Genomic DNA, 14,286 nt, shown 5'->3' with positions numbered 1-14,286 from the left:
GGTTATTGTGAAACACCAAAGGAAATATAAATTCAAGAAACATAGAAAACATAGAAAATAGATGCAGGGGTAGGCCATTCGGCCCTTTGAGCCTGCACCGCCATTCAATGAGTTCATGGCTGAACATGCAACTTCAATACCCCATTCCTGCTTTCTCACCATAGCCCTTGATCCCCCTAGTCTGAAGGATGACATCAAACTCCTTTTTGAGAAGAATAACCTCGAAAAGAAATGTGACCCCGACACCCACGAAGAAGTGTTAAGGCAGATGATTAAATGCTGCATTCCTCTGTTCAAAAAATTCTTTTCACAAACATTTCTCTGACCGTAACTGCACAAAACAAAAATGTTCCTTTCAAATTCATTAAACTCCCGAATTTCCGCGCCCCCCGAATCTCCTGAATCAGATGCCTCTAGTTTTGCCGACTCAATCCATGTCCCTTTGCAATGTTCTGCTTCCACCCACACTATGAAATGTACCACTAACTTATAGAATCATGGAATGGTTACAGCACGGAAGGCCATTCGGCCCGGCGAGCCCGTGCCGACTCTCAGCGAATCCCACTCCCACGCCCTTTCCCTGCAATTGTTTTTCCTTCAGACACTGATCCAGCTCCCGTTTGAAAGATAAGATTGAGTCTGCCTCCACCACCCTTTCAAGCCGTGCATTCCAGATCCTAACCACTCGCTGCTAAATGGCCACCTCCTGTTCCTATGTGTAAAGTCTGGGAAACACTAGACCAATTCCTGCCACACTCACAGCCTTCCTAAATATAGCACCATCACTCTATTCTCATAAAACTAGGTCCTGAAGTACAGGCCAGCTGTGTACGTTAAAGCTCTGGTTATGTTCCGAACATTGCTGCAGTGTTTCCGTAATGTAGTGGTTATTAGACTCACCTCACACGCGAAATGTCCCTGGTTCAAAACTGCGCGGAAACATTTTGAAAACATGTTCCATTAAATATTTGAAGAAATGGATTTATTCATATTAGTGGTTCAATATTAACAAAAAACAATGTCCCACAACCTTGTTAAATTTTCTGATATCTCTGTTCAGTTCTGTATACACTCAAACTGAATGCTCATAAAAATATTGGAGTGGGAACTCACTGGATAACAGCACAGCTGGCAATGTTTGTGGAATATATTCGCGCAGCCAAAACGCACAATGACAACCTGGAATCGTGCAGCATCGAATCCACGGGGAAAAACAGTTAAATGCTTCGTCCCTGGGTGGGCTCGAACCACCAACCTTTCGGTTAACAGCCGAACGCGCTAACCCATTGCGCCACAGAGACTAACACAATTGCACACTGCAAGACATCCCAAACCAGGGTGTCAGTCAGTTAAAGCTTCAGATTGCTCTGACCGGGATGGAACGTGTCCACTCTCAGTTGTACTTTTCCCAAGTAAAGGGTGGGACATTCATTGTGGATGTGTGGAAGCAGTCTGGTCCCTCACACTGCAGACACTTCCATGTCACCACCAACCAGCTCTCCCACAACCGGTGTGATCTACCTTCCAGCCTTCCGGTGCCTTGTCTGTGACGAAGTATTCTGATTGTCCCGAAGCCGGTATTCGGTTTTAATTCCTTTTCAGCTCCTGCCTGCGGATATTGCTGTGATTTAACGCGAACACAATGCTAACAGGGACAGTTCAATTCACCGTTTCTTTGCTTGGTGAAATTTCAAAGATTGAAAGCGACGCACATCAACCCCAACCCTCGTCACCTACTAGCTAACTCGACAAAACTTTGCATTTTCTTTCCATGCCAAGCATTTTACATTCATACATTGCAATGACAACGCACTTTTTACCTGGCAAGACTGAAGTACAAGCTGTGATGAACAGTGTCAAACAGAAACAGCTACTTGTAAAACCATAGCCTCGATGGCATCTGTGTGAATTGTTCTGCATCGATAATTAGCAGATAGCAAAGAGAGGAAACTGATGGTGTGGATGAGAAAAGGCCGAGCCAAAGTGTACTGTTGGAGATGATTTTGTTGTTTTTGAGAAAAGTTTGAAATATTTTATCATGGTTGGTTCCATAGTGTAATGGTGAGCACTCTGGGATCTGAGTTCAAATCTCGGTGGAACCTGATTCCTTGTTGTCCCAGCTGCTGCAAATTTGGGACAAACATGTGAAAGACACCTGGTGCTGGTGGGCAGTTTTGTTGCCTTTGTCATTGATGCTTGATCTACAAGTCTAGTTATCAAATCGTGTTCTCAACCATCAGTTATCTGTTACAAAATGTTGTAAACGGCTGTCTTGCTCTTTTTGCTTCGTTGCTTTTAACCTCGAATTACCCGCACACATTCAGTTGTAGTAAAGGCAGGATCAGGTCTTTTATTTAAACATTCATACCAAACAAACCAAGTATGAAAGTTACTGAGAACACTTCACAAAGGCAGCTTGCTTCGATTTCCGTGGCTGCTTGAGACACACACCTTCCGAATGTCCAGTGTCTCTGCTTTCTGCGTGTGTGAGTCTCATCGTTATACTCTTATTTCTTTGCATTTAGACAATCACGGCTAACTGCTTTGTGAATTGTTTAACATATAGACTTAATATTACTTGTTTAACCTACAGATGTCATTAAATAGTAACAAAGGTACAATCAAATATTTAACATACAGACAATGACCAGTTACTCATTTCAATGGCTGAAGGCACCACATTGTCTAACAGTCTCTTTCCATCCAAACTTCAATCTTCCTGTTTTTTAATCCAAACTTCAGACCACGTGCTGAAGCAAAGAGTTCAGCAATGCGGGACTGTGCTCCCACATTCCCCCACTTCTTCTCCTCGCCTCTCTACAGGTCTTATCTGGGTAACATACATTTGCATGGTGGCTCGAGCTCGTTCAACAGCATTGTCCAGTTGTTGTCCTTGTTTTCCAACACGACATCCGCAGTAAATCAAAATGACCAGCACGATCAGCTCAACCAGCACCAGGATAAGGACAGGGTGTATCATTGTGTTCATCACACCTGTTGCCGTTCAGGCTCCATCCCAACAATGACTCCCACCAGCTTACATGTTCAATCTGCTCCAAAGTTGTGTGAACGTTCTCGATTTCCGCAGTGTGATGGTTAATGTCCACAACGATTGCTTGATTCAAACTCTGTAGCTATTGAAATGTTGTATTCCATTTCTGTATTTCCTTCTTCCAAATAGCAGCACGCTTCGGGTCAAAGTAGGGTTGTTGTAGATTCAGATTCTCAGGATGCCATTTTAAAGTCCGTTGGTCTGTGATCACCATATCCATTTTTACTGAAAAGTAAATTTTCAATTTTTGATGTTTCCAACTGAATTCCATGCTGTTTACATTCAGAAATGTAAACTCACAGTCGGTTTCTTCGACTAAGGCTGTTACCCTCTGCACAGGTTTTAACAATTTCCTCTGCTTTGTGGGAGAAGTGTAACAACATACAGTAAAGGATGACGGAAATGCTGAATAGTCAGTCGAGAGACCCAGTCCTTCTCTCAGTTCACCCTTCGGAACTGCTGTAATTCACTCTCTCGACATTTGCAACGATCCAACTTCTATTTCGCATCCTTCAAGATCATGTTTGTAACTCCCACATTTGAGCTTTTCACTGAACATCTCATCAGTTCTGAGACAGCCCATTCCTGCAGACACTTTAAATGTTTCTGAACAAGCTTCTCGCACTGCTTTCATCTCTGACTGTTCAGTAACTGCTCCTCGTGTATCTGGGATGTTGGGGAACTGTCTCTGAAGAGGGGAATCCCCTTCCTCCAGGAGCACCTTCATTTGTCCGGCAGACCCTGTGTCCATTTCCCGCTGCCCTTCCACACAAGCCTCGATAAGGGTATGGCCACCCCTATCCTGAAGTAAGGGTCCTAAAGGAACGACATGTGTGGTTGAGGCACGGCATTCCTATAGGGATCCTCCCTCACCTGCGGAATCTACCCCCGACCTCAGCAACTAAACCGAGGTATCATTCCTGTCTGTGTCTCCAGCTTCTCTTTCCTGATTCTTCAACTTTTCTTTTAACTTTTCTAATTCTTTAGCCAGTCTCTCCCTGTCCTCTATCAACTGACGGCCAACACCTGGTCCTGCTCCTTTTATGTGACTCCTCGCGGGATTCATCCACTCAGGCCCTTCTGTCTTCCATCGCTGTAACCCCTGTCTCACTTCCATGACTGAAATTACTGCAGCTCCCTGATACAAGCTTTCTACCCTTGCCAACCATTTATCAAAACGTTCGTCCCCACCCCAGGCATCTACTTCCAGAACTACTGACGGGGATAGGAGAGTCAAAATGATCTCTCTATGTGTACCATCCCCGTAATGACTGATATCAATCCAATTACTTCCCAAACTTTTACACAACTGGAATATGCGTTCCCCAGCTTTCCTGGGTCCTTCCCCTGGTAATAATGCAAGCCGCTTTATTAACTGTGGCCCGAGTGAGTAACAAAGATTGCAGCTATTATTCTACCAAGCATGAGACCTGGAAGTTGTTTCAAAACCTACTACCTTTCCCCGGTGATTCCCTAAAGCTCACAGAACCATGTGAAACCTCGGTTTCTCTGATATGTTCCCAGACTGCCACCATCCCAGAATATTACACCACCACTGGGCAAACTTATTAAGATCCTGAAGAGGTGCTGGTCCCACCTCACTCAGGATAGCTCTCATGTCCTGTAACTTGACCCCTCCTCGCTCATACCATGTATCCCCAAAACCACTTAAGGTCGTGTTCCCTTCACGAGCTCCATAGGGAGTAGAGGAATCATGATCCTGCTCTCGCCTTGTCCGCTCGAGCGTGCTTCCCCCACTCTCCACATTACCGGAAGGTCGTGTGTAATGTTGTGGGGTGTTAAGCGTCTGAGTAACCGAAGAGGCATCTAACTGCTCCGCCTCTGATCCTAACGTTGCCACGTGAACCACACGGGTTCGAGGCTCCGAAGTCAGAGAAGAAAACGGAGCTGTGGATGGGAACGGTGGGCATTCTCCCTGTCCCTTAATCCCCTTTTCAACTCTCAGACCCGGGGAATCCTCCGAATACCACCCAGCTTTATCAATTGCTGTCTCCGTGGGCAACCTAATACCACCACCTGCTGCAGCTTAGATATTCCTTTCTCTCAATCTTGTTTACACTTCTGTTCATCAGCAAGATGCTGATCTAGTGTCAGAACAGTCCTGGCTGCCCCGAGTGCCTGAAATCACCAATTCTCTACTTCTTTACTCACTGCTGTTAGCTGCACTCTGAGTTCTGAGACTTCCCTATCTCGAGCCTCAGCCTCGTCTCCTAACGTTTGAATCCCCAGCATGAGACACTGCAACACGAACGCTTTTCTCTTTTTATCACTTTTATCTTTTTTAACTGGACACTCTCCACGAAGGACTGCCGTGTCTCTCTCCATCCTCCTGTCATTGTTTCCTGTCGTATCCGATAAGTTCCCCCTTTCGACTCAATCCAATCATTGAGAAATGGCTGGAGCTCAACTGGAATATCCCCTGAGCCTCCCATTACTAACTGAAGATCCCTTTAATCACGACAACTAAGAGAATGCTCACCCCTCGAACTGATGTGTGGGAAACACTTCTTCCAACAACTCAGCCAACTTTCTGCTTCATGTCGGGGACTTCGAATAAGCCAAAGAACTTCTAAAAATCATGTCGGGGTCACCAAAATGTTGTAAACGGCTGTCTTGCTCTTTTCGCTTCGTTGCTTTTAACGTCGAATTACCCGCACGCACTCCGTTGTAGTAAAGGCAGGATCGGGTCTTTTATTTAAACATTCATACTAAACAAACCAGGTATGAAAGTTACTGAGAACACTTCACAAAGGCAGCTTGCTTCGATTTCCGTGGCTGCCTGAGACACACACCTTCCGAATGTCCAGTGTCTCTGGTGTCTGTGTCTCTACAGTCCATAAATGTCTCATCTTTACTCTGAAAAAGCCTTTGAACTCTTATTCATTCCATTTAGACAATCTGACTAACTGCTTTCTGAATCTTTTAACAGACAGACTTAATATTGCTTGTTTAACCTGCAGATATCATTAAATAGTAACAAGGTTGCACTCAAATACTGAACATACAGACATCACCAAATCGTTTAGTCCTGAGTTTCCATTATTCCCACCTTAACAAGGTACTCAAATATTTAACATCCAGACAATGACCAGTTACTCATCTCACTGGCTGAAGGCACCACATTGTCTAACAGTCTCTTTACCATCCAAACTTCAATCTTCCTGTTATTTAATCCAAACTTCAGACTGCATGCTGAAGCAAAGAGTTCAGCAATGCGGGACTGTGCTAACACAGAGCACAGGGTTTGACAACTTGACTTGTAGATCAAGCATCAATGACAAAGGCAACAAAACTGCCCACCAGCACCAGGTGTCTCTCACTTGTTTGTCCCAAATTTTTAGCAGCTGGGACAGCAAGCATTCAGTTTCCACCGAGATTTAAACTCAGATCGCTGGATTCATGTCCAGAGTGCTCACCATTACACCATGGAACCAACGATGCCAAATTCTTTGAAACATTTCTCAAAAACAAGATCATCTCCAACATTACACTTTGGCTCGGCCTTTTCTCATCCACACGGTCAGTTTCCCCTCTTTACGCTCTGCTAATTATCGATGCAAAGCAATTCACACAGATACCGTCGAGGCTATGGGTTCTCAAGTAGCTGTTTCTGTTTCACACTGTTCATCACAGCTTGTACTTCAGTATTGCCAGGTAAAAAGTGCGTTGGCATTACAATGCATTAATGCAAAATATTTGGCATGAAAAGAAAATGCAAAGTTTTGTTGAGTGCAAAACATGCAGTGCCTGCATTTCAAAAAGCGTTGCTTTTATTCATTCTGCTGATTGCATATTGCACAGATAATCTCAGCACACATTGTGCAGGCAAAGGCAGCATTAGACAACAAACTGATTTCTCCTCCGCTGATGTGTAACAGGTAACTGATGGTTGAGCACACGATTTGATAACTAGACTTGTAGATCAAGCATCAATGACAAAGGCAACAAAATTGCCCACCAGCACCAGGTGTCTTTCACTTGTTTGTCCAAAATTATTAAATTATTGACTCTCATTCAGTTAGCATTTCTTTAATTATGCAAATGAAGATCATCGGTTAATTAATGATGTTTTCCGGTGAATGCAGGATAACATTTAACAAAAAGCTCCAAAGCGGGGCTCGAACCTGCGACCCTAAGATTAAGAGTTTCATGCTCTCCCAATTGATCGAGCGGGGCTTCTGCCAAATGCGGGTTTTAATCGCTGATTGCAGCCAGGCGCCTGTTGGCTCCGCCCCAGATGTTGAAACTTGCTGTCGACGAACTGCCAGGATCTTCTTGAATGGTGGACCAGGCTCGAGGGGCCGATTGGCCTACTCTGGCTCGGAATCCTTACATGTTTATCATCTCATGACTTTTCTCAGGAGAACAAACTCGCCCCTGAGCATGCATGAGGAGAAAGCTCCAGAAAATATTCCCGCCCGGTGAGCTTTCACGTGTGAGGCGAACGTGTTAACCGCTACACTGCGGAAACATCTCCACTTTCAGCACCAGGTCAGACGGAAATGTTAAGCGAGCAGGTGAACTGCAGAATGCCACTTTTGAAGAGTTGGTCGAGGTGTCAAACAATGAGTTTCGCTTAATGATTAAAAGCAGAAAGTGTCAGACATTGGATTTTAACCCACTCCTCCACATGCAATTGCAATCCAAACACAGCACCTTTGACCGCTCAGCCATCCTGACTAGGTGCTGCTGTGTTTGGCCACCTGCAGGTTGATGTTGATCTTTTGTGTCCTGTTACATGAAATAAATGAGGGCAGCAGGCGTATCTCTGCCTGACACCGAGGAAACAGTGAGGCAGACCTTGGAGCAAGGGTCTGGTGATTAAGACACAGTAAAGAAAATATTGATTCCGGAATTATACCAAAGGTCAGGAACCCTGACATGATTTCGATAGCAGTGTCCTCATCTCGAGTGAGATGTGTTACCGTTGCACCACGAGCTCTACACAACGAATATGAGATGTTTATCGATATGAACGTTCCTCAAAATAAGGGCTTTAAAATCCCCGCACATTCCTACTCGGAGTCAGAAGCAGCGCTCACTTGCCAGTCACCGTCCGTTTTTTTGTTGAACTTTTGTTTTTATTTCACGGGAAAGCATCAATACTTAACCCAATGTCACCTTTTGCACAATGAAAGAAATGCTGACTGAGGGACAGTCGACACTTCAATCATTTCTTCTGTGTTTTGCATGTTAACTGTTAAACCAGATCCCATTTTACACAATTTTTGTCGGGGATTGTTTCAAAATCTTCATTGCTGATGACACCGGGAATCTGGGGCAACTTTAGTCAAATTTAACAGCACCGGTTAATCCGAGCATGCACAGAAAATAGAATCAGTCGTGAAGATAAAATCCCACGGTGCTCATTTTCAGATTCAACATCGTAGGATTTCAAATAAAGTGCAAGAATTTTACAGTGAAAAGATTTGGAAGTGTTATTTGAATTTTTGTCTTTAATTAAACTTTGTGGTGTTTGACTCCCGTTCATGCCTCTGCTGAATAAGAAAGGAGGGTTTGAGGTTGACCAGACTGCACTGCCCCTGATATTTGTGAGCTCATCCTTAATATTCAGTGGTTTCTCGCCCTTTGATGGGCTGCAGTGTAGCGGATATCACGTTGGCCTCACACGCGAAAGGTCCCCGGTGGATCCGATTTCTCTCACTCAAAGTAATCTATTTATTGAAGTGGAATAAAGAGCAATGAAGGAATAAGGGAGCCCTTTTGTCAGGAGAATAAATAGCAAATAAAAACAGCAATTGCTGGAAATCTCAGCAGGTCAGGCAGCATTTTCCAGGAGACTAAACTCACTTCGGATTGTTCCACTAGAGCAAGTTTAAACATAATGACTCCGCCCGGGATTGAACCAGGGAGCTTTCACGTGTAAAGCAAACGTGATAGCCACTACACTACGGAAACCTCTGGCAAACATGACACAACAGAGGGGAGCTGACCAGTGAGCTCACTCTGTGCTGATCGGGAATGTGTTGGTTCACCTTAAACAACATCTGTCCCACACTGAAAGTTCTCAATCCTTCTCCGCTGCCCTTTACAGAAATGTCACGGATCACCCAGCCACCGTGTTCACTTCCACATCCTCACAGTGGGGCCACAGAGGCTCCTACCGTCTCCCCGCGATCAGCGAACTCAAAATTAAACCCGGAACACGTGTCCAGCAACGGGTAGGAGAAACAAGAGAATCTGTAAGCTCGGTCCATAACAGAAAGTAATGGGGTTATTCATGGTGATTACAGCAATTACTAATCGTCTCACAGACCTCAATTATTTTTATTTGACAAATTGATCGAGTATCGCTCCAGGTTAGTGCGCCGGATCTTAACCCCTCGACCACCAGGGAACAGTTATGATACATGTAGATATATTTATATGTATTTATATATGAACCTGAATATCAACGGCGAGCTGCCTAGGCCTCATGGTGCAACGGTAGTGCATCTAACTTTGAGCGAGAGAAATTAATTTCTACAATGAAACCCATTTCATCTTTTGTTCCCTTTTCAACACTAGAAACTGAGACAGGGGGAATAAATAGAGAAATAAAAGTATAGGGATATGAACAAGAGGAAGAGAGAAGGGGAAATACTGTCCCCACCCAGAACTAATGCAGAAACCCCTCTGCTGCGCTCGGGGTGGCCACCCACAGCCTGGATACACTAACGTCCCAACAGCTCATTGACTGTCGGAGTGGGACCGTGCGGCACTTTAGAAGACAGGTCGAAAAAGCAAAGTCACTGATTCAGTCTCGTGTGCTCCTGCTGCAAAGAATAGACACACACAATAACATGGTTTTGTAATGGTTACACTTTATCGCCATTCTTGTCAAGCAGTTGTTTCGTTGGTCCAGGGGTATGATTCTCACTTCAGGGTTGTTCATGGCAATTTGCGAGAGATTCCACGTTTAAATACCGAATGAGCCCTTTCAATTTGCATAGAACTTATGCAAACAAGTGTTATGTATGTAAACCTGCAAATACCTTGTTTAACCATCAGAGGGCTCATCCCCTGGAGTCCCAAGGGATCCCACAATCCCTTGGGAGCACTTGCACTTAAGGAGGCCTCACAGGCTGGAGAAGCACTCTGGAGACCTGCAATAAAAGACTAAAGTCACAAATTACTTTGAGCTCACAGTATCTGGTCAGACTCTTTATTCATGCACTACAACTGGCGATGAGATACAGATGACGAACCCCACCGCAACGTTGCAGAGACCAATGGGCATCCTGGAGAAATTTTCGGAGGGAGATGATTGGGAAACCTTAGTGGAGCGACTCAACCAATACTTCGTGGCCAGCGAGCTGGAAGGAGAAGCGAATGCTGCCAAAGGAAGGGCGATTCACCTCACTGTTTGCGGGGCACCATTTATGGCCTCATACAAAAGCTGCTTGCTCCAGCGAAACGCACAGAGAAATCGTATGTTGATTTGTGCACACTGGTCCGGGAGCATCTTAACCTGAAGGAAAGCGTTCTGATGGCGAGGTTCCGGTTCTACATGTGCAAAAGGTCTGAAGGCCAGGAAGTGGTGAGCTATGTCATCGAGCAAAGACACCTTGCAGGCATTTGGAATTTGAAGGACATTTGGAGCACATGCTCAGGGACTTCTTTGTACTTGGCACTGGCCATGAAGTAACACTTCGGAAACTAATTTTGAGAGTCGAGACCCCATCCTTGTGTAAAGCCATAGCGATAGCCCAAGCGTTCATCGCCACCAGTGACAATACCAATCAAATCTCTCAGCACACGAGTGCTGTACAAGTACTGTAAACAAAGTAATGTTGTTTTCAAATCGTTACGTACAGGGCAGACCTCACATGCCTGCAGCTGTACGTCTGCAGATGTCTCAGAGTCCACCATCAAGGGTGTTGAATGCTACGCCATTAACACCTTGTTGGCGCTGCGGGGGTGATCATCGTTTCCATTCATGCCGCTTCAAAGGATACGTTTGCAAGTGCTGTGGAACAATGGGACACCTGCAATGAATGTGCAGGCAAGCTGCAAACCCTGCTAATCCTGCAAACCACTATGTTGCAGAGGAGGGCAGATCCACGGCAGATCACAACGAACCAGAGCATCAGACCGAGGAGGTAGAGGTACATGCGGTGCATACATTTACCACAAAGTGCCCCCGATAATGCTGAAGGTTGAATTAAATGGACTCCCGGTGTCAATGGAGCGAGACATGGGCGCGAGCCCGTCCATTATGAGCAGAAAGACGTTCGATAAATTGTGGTGCAGCAAGGCCTCAAGGCCAGTCCTGACTCCCATTCGCACTAAACTGAGAACTTACACAAATGAACTGATTCCCGTAATCGGCAGTGCTACTGTAAAGGTCTCCTACGATGGAGTGATACACAAGTTACCACTCTGGGTGGTACCGGGCGATGGCCCCACGCTGCTCGGCAGGAGCTGGCTGGGAAATATACGCTGGAACTGGAATGACATCCGGGTGCTCTCGCCCATCGACAACATTCCATCTGCCCAGGTCTTAAACAAATTCTCCTCGTTGTTCGAACCAGGCATCGTGAAGTTCCAAGGAGAAAAAGTGCTGATCCACCTAATTACCGGGGCGCAAACTATCCATCACAAAGCGAGAGCAGTACCGTACATGATGAGAGAGAGGGTGGAGATCGAGCTGGACAGGCTGCAACGAGAGGGCATCATTTTGCTGATCGAATTCAACGAGCGGACCAGTCCGATTGTTCCAGTCCTCAAGGGAGAGGGCACCGTCAGATTCTGTGGTGATTACAAAGTAACTATCAAATGTTTCTCCCTTCAGGATCAATGCCCACGACCAAAGGCAGACAACCTTTTTGCGACGCTGGCGGAGGAAAGACGTTCACGAAGCTGGACTTGACCTCGGCCTACATGACGCAGGAGCTGCAGGAATCATCGAACGGCCTCACCTGCATGAACACGCACAAAGGTCTCTTCATTCACAACAGATGCCCATTTGGGATTCGATCAGACAGAGAATTCCAGAGAAACATGGAAAGCTTACTGAATTCGGTCCCGCGCACCGTGGTCTTCCAGGACAACATCTTGGTTACAGGTCGGAACACAGATGAGCATCTGCAGAACCTGGAGGAGGTTCTTAGTCGGCTTAATCGCGTGGGGCAAAGGTTAAAATGCTCGAAGTGCGTTGTCCTGGCGCCCGAAGTGGAGTTCCTGGGGAGAAGAATTGCGGCGGACGGCATCAGTCCCACCGATTCGTAGATGGAGGCAATCGACAACGCACCGAGGCCACAGAACGTGACGGAGCTGCGGTCGTTTCCAGGACTCCTGAACTACTTTCGTATCTTCTTACCGGGTCTCAGAACCATGTTCGAACCACTGCACGCTTTACTGCATAAAGAAAACGAATGGGTATGGGGTAAAAGCCAAGACAATCCCGTTGTAAAAGCTAGAAAGCTGTTATACTCAACCAAATTGCTTGTGCTGTATGATGCATGTAAGCGTTTGGTGATAGCATGTGATGCATCGTCATACGATGTTGAGTGTGTATTGCATCAAGCTCATGAATCTGGGAAATTGCAACTGGTTACTTATACATCCAGGAGTCTGTCTAAGGCTGAGAGGGCCTACAGCATGATCGAAAAAGAAGTGTTAGCATGTGTTTATGGAGCACAAAAAATGCATCAATATCTGTTTGGGCTCAAATTTGAATTGGAAACTGACCATAAGCCACTTAGATCCCTCTTTTCTGAAAATAAGGGGATAAATACAGATGCATCGGCCCGCATCCAGAGATGGGCGCCCACATTGTCCGCATACAACTACGCCATCCGCCAAAGACCAGGCACAGAAAACTGTGCTGATGCTCTCAGTAGGCTGCCATTGCCCACCACAGGGGTGGAGATGGCACAGCCCCCAGATTTAGTTATGGTAATGGAAGCATTCGAGAGTGAGCAATCACCTGTTACCACCCGACAGATTAGAACCTAGATGAGCCAGGATCCCTCATTGTCCTTAGTAAAAAACTGTGTGCTCCTCGGGAGTTTGTCTAGTGTTCCGTTAGAGATGCAGGAAGAAATAAAGCCGTACCAGCGGCGCAGAGATAAAATGTCCATACAGGTAGACTGTATCAAGTAGTGGTGCCAATAAAGGGCAGGGACACTTTCATTAGTGATCTCCACAGTACCCACCCAGGCATTGTAATGACGAAAGCAATAGCCAGATCCCACATGTGGTGGCCCGGTATCGATGCGGACTTAGAGTCCTGCGTTCACAGATGTAATACATGCTAGCAGTTAAGCAATGTACCCAGGGAGGCGCTGCTAAGTTTTTGGTCTTGGCCCTCCAAACCGTGGTCTAGGGTACACGTCGACTATGCAGGCCCGTTCTTGGGTAAAATGTTCCTTGTGGTTGGAGATGCGTACTCCAAGTGGATTGAATGTGAGATGATGTCCGCTGCCACCACTGAAAGCTTGCGGATCACGTTTGCCATGCACAGCCTGCCTAACGTTCTTGTCAGTGACAATGGGCTGTGCTTCACCAGTGCTGAGTTCAAAGAGTTCATGACACGCAATGGGATCAAACATGTCACATCTGCCCCGTTTAAACCAACATCCAATGGTCAGACAGAGAGAGCAGTGCAGCAATCAAGCAGAGCTTGAAGAGGATAACTGAGGGCTCACTGCAGAGTCACCTATCCCGATTCCTGCTTAGTTACCGCACAAGACCCCACTCGCTCACTGGGGTTTCATCCGCAGAACTGCTCATGAAAAGGGCACTTAAGTCAAGGCTCTCGTGAGTCCACCCTGATCTACACAAACAGGTAGAGAGCAGGCGGCTTCAAGAGAATACTTATCATGATCAAGCAAATGTGTCACACGAAATCGAGATTAATGATCCTGTATTTATGTTGAACTATGGACAAGGTCCCAAGTGGCTTCCCAGCACTGTCGTGGCCAAAGAGGGGAGTAGGGTGTTCCTGGTCAAACTTCAATACGGACTCACCTGCAGGAAACACTTGGACCAAACCAAACTCAGATTCACGGACTATCCAGAACAACCCACAATAAACTCTACCTTTTTCGCTCCACCAACACACACACAAGTGGCAATCAACCCAGCGGTTGACTACGAAGCAGAACCCATCACCCGCAGCAGCCCAGCAGGACTCACCACGCCCAGCAGGCCAGCGAGGGCCCAACAAATGACTCACCAAAACCAGCATTTGCACTGAGACGTTCAAC

The 14,286-nt window shown here is 46.0% G+C and overlaps 1 non-coding gene across 1 annotated transcript; it reads right to left on the bottom strand.

Annotated features, from left to right (window-relative positions):
* Positions 1-1,227: 1,227 nt before the first annotated feature.
* On the bottom strand, positions 1,228-1,301 carry trnan-guu (transfer RNA asparagine (anticodon GUU)). The gene has a single exon. It is a non-coding gene; the product is annotated as a tRNA-Asn (tRNA).
* Between the last annotated feature and the right edge of the window lie 12,985 nt (positions 1,302-14,286).

This window comes from Pristiophorus japonicus, unplaced genomic scaffold (genome assembly GCF_044704955.1).
Source record: "Pristiophorus japonicus isolate sPriJap1 unplaced genomic scaffold, sPriJap1.hap1 HAP1_SCAFFOLD_528, whole genome shotgun sequence".
NCBI lineage: Eukaryota > Metazoa > Chordata > Chondrichthyes > Pristiophoridae > Pristiophorus > Pristiophorus japonicus.
The sequence above is the reverse complement of the archived record's forward strand: the minus strand, read 5'-3'. Positions and strand labels throughout refer to the sequence as shown.